Source organism: Delphinapterus leucas, chromosome 1, assembly GCF_059928025.1.
Source record: "Delphinapterus leucas isolate spDelLeu-1000000601 "Yukka" chromosome 1, BTC_Dleu_Yukka2, whole genome shotgun sequence".
NCBI classification, from domain to species: domain Eukaryota; kingdom Metazoa; phylum Chordata; class Mammalia; order Artiodactyla; family Monodontidae; genus Delphinapterus; species Delphinapterus leucas.
In genome coordinates this window covers 132,751,389-132,757,388 of record NC_143129.1, presented here as the reverse complement: position 1 = coordinate 132,757,388, position 6,000 = coordinate 132,751,389, and positions in this window count along the sequence as shown.

Below are 6,000 nucleotides of genomic sequence, written 5' to 3'. Positions count from 1 at the left end.
GCCAATAAATTCCTCCTTCTTCACTATCCACTTCAGATAGATCAATTACCAAATCTTTTCATTCCTCCTTAATTCTTCTTCCTCTCTTAAGTCCTCATTATTTCTCTAATTGGGACAGCTCCTAAATCCTTCTATATAACTCATCTTCCTGCCTCCATCCTCAACCATCTCCAATCCATACCCCACTGTGCAGCTAGAATGACCCTTCTAAAATCATATTATATTAATGTCCTGTTCTTACTTAACATTTTTAAACAGCTTCCCATTCCCCAGCAGATAACAGCCAGTCTTCTCAGCATGGGCCACAAGATCCTTGACAAGCTTGATAACACCCACGTCACAGGCCACTCCCCTCAACCTCATGTTCATTTCATTCAGGTCCCCCAATTCCCCTTATTCTGCTTTCTAACATGCTGCTCCTTTTGGGAATGCCTCTCCTATGCATCTTTTGAAATTCAACTTAGTTGTTGCCTTTCAGGAAGAAATCTTCCCTGACACTTTATTCCATCTCCTCTTTTCTGTGCTCCCATGGCCTCCCTCTCTTCTAGCCCTTATGCCATTGCATTGTAGCTCTTTTTTCCTATATCTGTGTTCATTTCACTAGCTATCATACTCATGTTAATATCTTCACTACCATGCATGCACAGTGTCTGGCACTATTGGATAATTAAATATTTGCTGAATGAATTAATAAATACATGAATGAATGAATAATATTTTTAGCTGTAATGTGTTTCCTAGATAAACTGCAGACAACACAAGATCACTAAAATAGTAGCAAAATTGCATTCTCTTGCTGTGGTAGCTAGTTTGCCAGGATGGCCCCCAGTAAACCACGTCTCCCAGTATTCACACCCTTATGTAAACAATTCCCACATTGAGTCTGAACTGGCTCTGTAATTAGTTTTAATCAATGGAACGTGGAAGAACGGATGTTGTGCAACTTCTAAGGTTGGGCTTAAAACATCTGCAGGTCCAATTTTTCTGACTGGGATATATTCCCTTTTGGAAACCAACTAACGTGCTGCGGTTAGTCCAAACCATGGCAATGACACAGGGAGGAACACTGAGGCAGTCTGGTCAGCAGTCCCAGCTGATTTCCCAGAGGGCAGCCAGCACAAGCTGCCAGCCATGTGAATGAGCCCTCTTGGGTGTTCCAGACTAGTTGAGCCACAGACAACTGCACCTCCAGTCAACATCATGTGGGACAGAAGAACCTTTCAGCTTAGCCCAGTCATCTCCTTCTCTCCTATTCTGGCTTCATGTGATCATGTCTCCTACGTGTGTAATGACAAAAGTGACAATCCTGCTGTCTTCTAAGTCTTTGCCACAGTTACCAGTGCCTGCCAATGTCTCTGCTAACGTTGCTGGCCCTCGACATTGACAGTGCAGATGTCTACACTGGGCTGCAGTCTCAGGTCACTACATAAGTTGTTGTCATGGATACTGCTGACCTCTTGCACTTCACTATCCCACAGAGATCATTGTGAAAAAGCCCTTCAGATCTGATCACATTTTTATTGCGTCCCTTTCACTCTAGGACTCAGGCATGAATCTGCGGGGGATGGGCCACTAGATAATCTGAGTGATAGACAGAAATAGTGCCACATTCATAATCATTTCTCCTCCTTTATCCTGGCCCACTGTCCTTAAGCCATACTTTTGTGCCATGATATTCCCTTCCCTTGGATTAAAATTTCTCCAACGAGGCACCAAGTCCTTCATGTATACAGATACTAGGATGTGAACCCCACCAGACCTTCAGACATGACCAGAGAAGACTGAAACCAAGAGGCTCAACATGCCCAGATTATAGTTGAATTATGACTGGGGATATTTATTCATTCATATGTTTAAGTGCAGAATATCTCTCCTCTTCCCACTTTCATTTGCTAACAGCTACCCTTCTTCTTGGGGAAACTGTCCTTCCCCCTTTCCAATTATTTTTTATAATTAATTAATTGTTGGCTGTGTTGGGTCTTCGTTGCTGTGTGTGGGCTTTCTCTAGTTGTGGTGAGCGGGAGCTACTCTTCGTTGCAGTGCGCGGGCTTCTCATTGCTGTGGCTTCTCTTGTTGCGGAGCACAGGCTCTAGGTGCAGGCTCAGTAGTTGTGGCACGCGGGCTTAGTTGCTCCATGGCATGTGGGATCTTCCCGCATCAGGGCTCGAACCCATGTCCCCTGCATTAGCAGGTGGATTCTTAACCACTGTGCCACCAGGGAACTCCCTCCAATTAGTTTTGGTTGGACTGTCAACTACAGTACATCACTCCACCTGGCCTATAGGAATGAGAACATGACCTTGTTCTGGTCAATCATAGTACCCCATCTCTCTAGGAAAAGGGATTATTCTAAAGGATAAGTACAGGCCCCAAGACAGGGCAGAGTTCTTCTCTGAGATTTTTTTCAGGAAAAGACTCCTTTCTTGAGGCACAAAGTAAGAAAGCTGTAGTCCTGGGCTTCTATGTGAAAGATATTTTGAGAAAATAAAGCCTAGAAGAATTAAGCAGATGAGAGACGAATGGTATGAAAGAGAGTTAAGTCCTAGTTATGTCAAGTTGGAAGTTTCTCTCCCTGAGATACCTGAAGTTACCTGTTCCCCACAGAAATTCCATCAATTCTATAATGGGCCGCATGCTTTTCCCATTAATTCCCATTTTTTTTACTTAAGTAGTTTGAGTTGGATTTCTAGCAGTTACAGTTTAAAAAATTCTGACTATTGCAAATACAAGCACACCAAAATGATAAAAATATTTTTTCTTGTTTTTAATTTATCTGCCTTATATTCATAATGGGAAAATGACTTACAGTAAAAAGAGCTGAAGTTGCAGTATATTTAAAGAGTTACCTAATAAGAAATCAATGTGCTATAGTATATAATTTGTAGTTGCCACAATCTGATGAGCTTAACAAATTGTTTAAGAAATGAAAATTAGATTTTCAGAGTTTTTTGTAATGGGAAAAATTTATGGAAAAATGTGTGCTTCATTGGAGTAAAATGACAATCTTAAAAGTTACTCAGCTTTACCGTTTTCTCTTGCAACTCCAATTTGAAAACTTGGTTGTTTTTTTTTTTTAAATTCTCTATAATTTTGCCATCCAGAAAAGAAAAGGTACACGATATAATATGAAGTAATGAAACTCTGAGAATTCTTTACTATTGAATAATACTATGCTCTGGATTAATGAAGTTTTTTGTTGGTTTCTAGCATAAAACATGTACAAATGTTTAATGATAACATATTAAATCATTCTTTTATTTAACAGCTAATTAGTATTAAACTAAGAAGGAAATCCCAGCAAAATATAAAGGTTCTTGTAAACAAGGCTACAGCAAGGACCACTTGTGAAATGCATAAAGTATAAAGGCATCTAAAGAAGACAAATTAATTAATCTTCCAAGATATACTCTGTCAAACAGGAAAGTAGAAAACTGACAACCTAATTTATACTATAAATTGCCTTTTTACAATGTGTTTACAGGTGTGAACACTTTGATTTCCCAATACTGTGAAGAAAAGGAGGCACATGGAAGAAACATCCTGAAAGAGAAAGTTGGTTAGCTACTGAAGGTAAAGTTAACAACTCTCCTATGTTAAAAAAACTGAATCACACCTGTAAATTGTGGTTAGTGAAAGATGTGTTAAGCTCCTCAGTGTTTAGACCACTGTACTCTAACAGTTTAACAGGAAGCTACATGTGCTCCACTACTGACTGAGAGGTGAAGCAAAACTCTCACAGTTAGGTTACCAGAAGATTCTCCTGACAGAAATAGTTGACAAAACAAACAACTACTTTGTTTTCTTTCAGTTGAATTTTGGTTTCAAGTATAGTGCCAATGACTTCAATGTTTTACTTTTTTCTCCTGTGCAAACTTGTGCTCCGTTTTATTTGAGACTTTTTCCATTCTGTAATAGTATTCGATTTTAGTGTGGAAAGGAACACAGAATTGAACTCAAGACAGGACCCTTGCTTTGTTCCATTTGTTATCACCATACCAAGAAACTAACATTTATTGCATAATTATGTGCCAGACACTGTGATATACATTTATAGATGTGATCTCATTCAATTCTCCCCCAAATCCTATATGGTATGTATTATTACCCATATTTTACAGAGAAGAAAACTAATGGTAAAATGGGCTTGTGACTTGTCTAAGGTCATTCAACTAGGAAGTGGCCGAACTTGAATTTAAACTTAGGTTTCTCTGGCACCAGAATATTTCTCTTTCCCATTATTCCATGCTGGTGCATTTGTTTCACAGACATAAACATTAGAAAGTTTAATAGGCATGACCTACTCTTAAAGAGGCGCCAACTGGAAAAGAGGTTATTAACTTGGAATCCTCAAGGACACTTTCTTTGCAACTTGAGAGAGTTTATGTGCAAAATGACACTGTTTCAGGTTAATAATAGCTTTTATTGCTTCTCCTTTGACATAATAGCTATAAAATTCCTAGTATACTGCTCACAACATTGTAAGGGATAACTGGTTCTCTTCCAATTCTCTCTACTTTAGCATTTGGGGATTGATAAAATCTACTACTTGATATTACTATATTTGTATCTATGTAATAATACTATACAGGACTCCTATTGTCTTGTTTGCCCAACATCCAAATTTCCTCTGGAAACTGTTTCTCACATTCACACCTTGTGGTAGATTAAATGATTTAGCCCCATCCTTCTCCCTCCCCTGTTGGTCCAGAGGCAGACTGGGCTACTTAGAGCTCTTCTCAATGTTTTGAACTTGGAGGGAGAACATGCGGGCACTCTTCCTGGGGCAGAAAGTCTAAGGTATAAAACCTAGGAGTTATCCTCAGCCATTTTGGCCACCCTGTGGAGAAAGCAGATTTGCAGTGAGAAAGATGAGTCGGGAGGTGAAGAGCGACACCTAGGGGCTCTTTAGAGTCCCTGGTTGCAGTTATTAAGGCCTCACTGCATCCTTAACCTTTCTTAGGCTCTCTGAACCAATAAATTTCTCCTTAGTTTGACTAAGCTACTTTGGCTGAGTTTAGTCTCTTGCAATTGAATGAGTATTGACCCATACACATTCTTTCTTTTCCTTTTTTTAAAAATTGTGGTGAAACCGTATTATGTAAAATTTACCATCTTAACCATTTCTAAGTCTGCAGTACAGTAGTGCGTACTATATGCGCACTGTTGTGCAACAGATCTCTAGAACATTTTGTCTTGTAAAACTGAAACTCTATAACCACTGACCAACAATTCCTCTTCTTCACATCCTTCCTTCCCCTGAAAACTACCATTCTACTTTCTGTTTCTTTGAGTTTAATTACTTTAGATACTTCATATACGTGGAATTATGAGCTATATGTCTTTTTGTGACCAGCTTATCTCACTTATCATAATGTCCTCAAAGTTCATCCACATCATAACATATGACAGAATTTCCTTCTTTTTAGGGATGCGTAATATTCCATTAGATATGTATATACCACATTTTCTTTATCCATTCATCCATAAATGGACATTTAGATTGCTTTCACCTCACGGCTCTTGTGAATAATGCTGCCATGAAGATGGGAAATATGTGCGAATATATACATATTTTCTTAATGGATTCAAACCCATAATTTCTTGTGCAATCTCTGCTTCTCCACTTTGGGAGAAAAAAAATGAAAGAAATATAGATGATAATAACAGTGGTTTGAGGACACAAACACCCACCAGTGAAACATACTCCTGAGCTTTCTCACACCGGGGCCCTTGGCCATATTATACCTTCTACCTGTCAAATCCCATCCTACCCATAGTTCAGGGGCTATCTGAGATGTCATGTCCTCTATGGAGCATCTAAGATGTTCCCAGTGGAGAATCACTTTCTTTAACTCGAACTTCCATAAAGTATTTCTGTCTCTCTGTGCCTCTTATCACACTTTACTTGTGTTACTTTCTATTTTTCTGTTGTAATCCTTCTGAAGAAAAAGACAGTCTCCTAATCAAATTTGCATTTCCCAAATTACTCTTTCAAGTGTC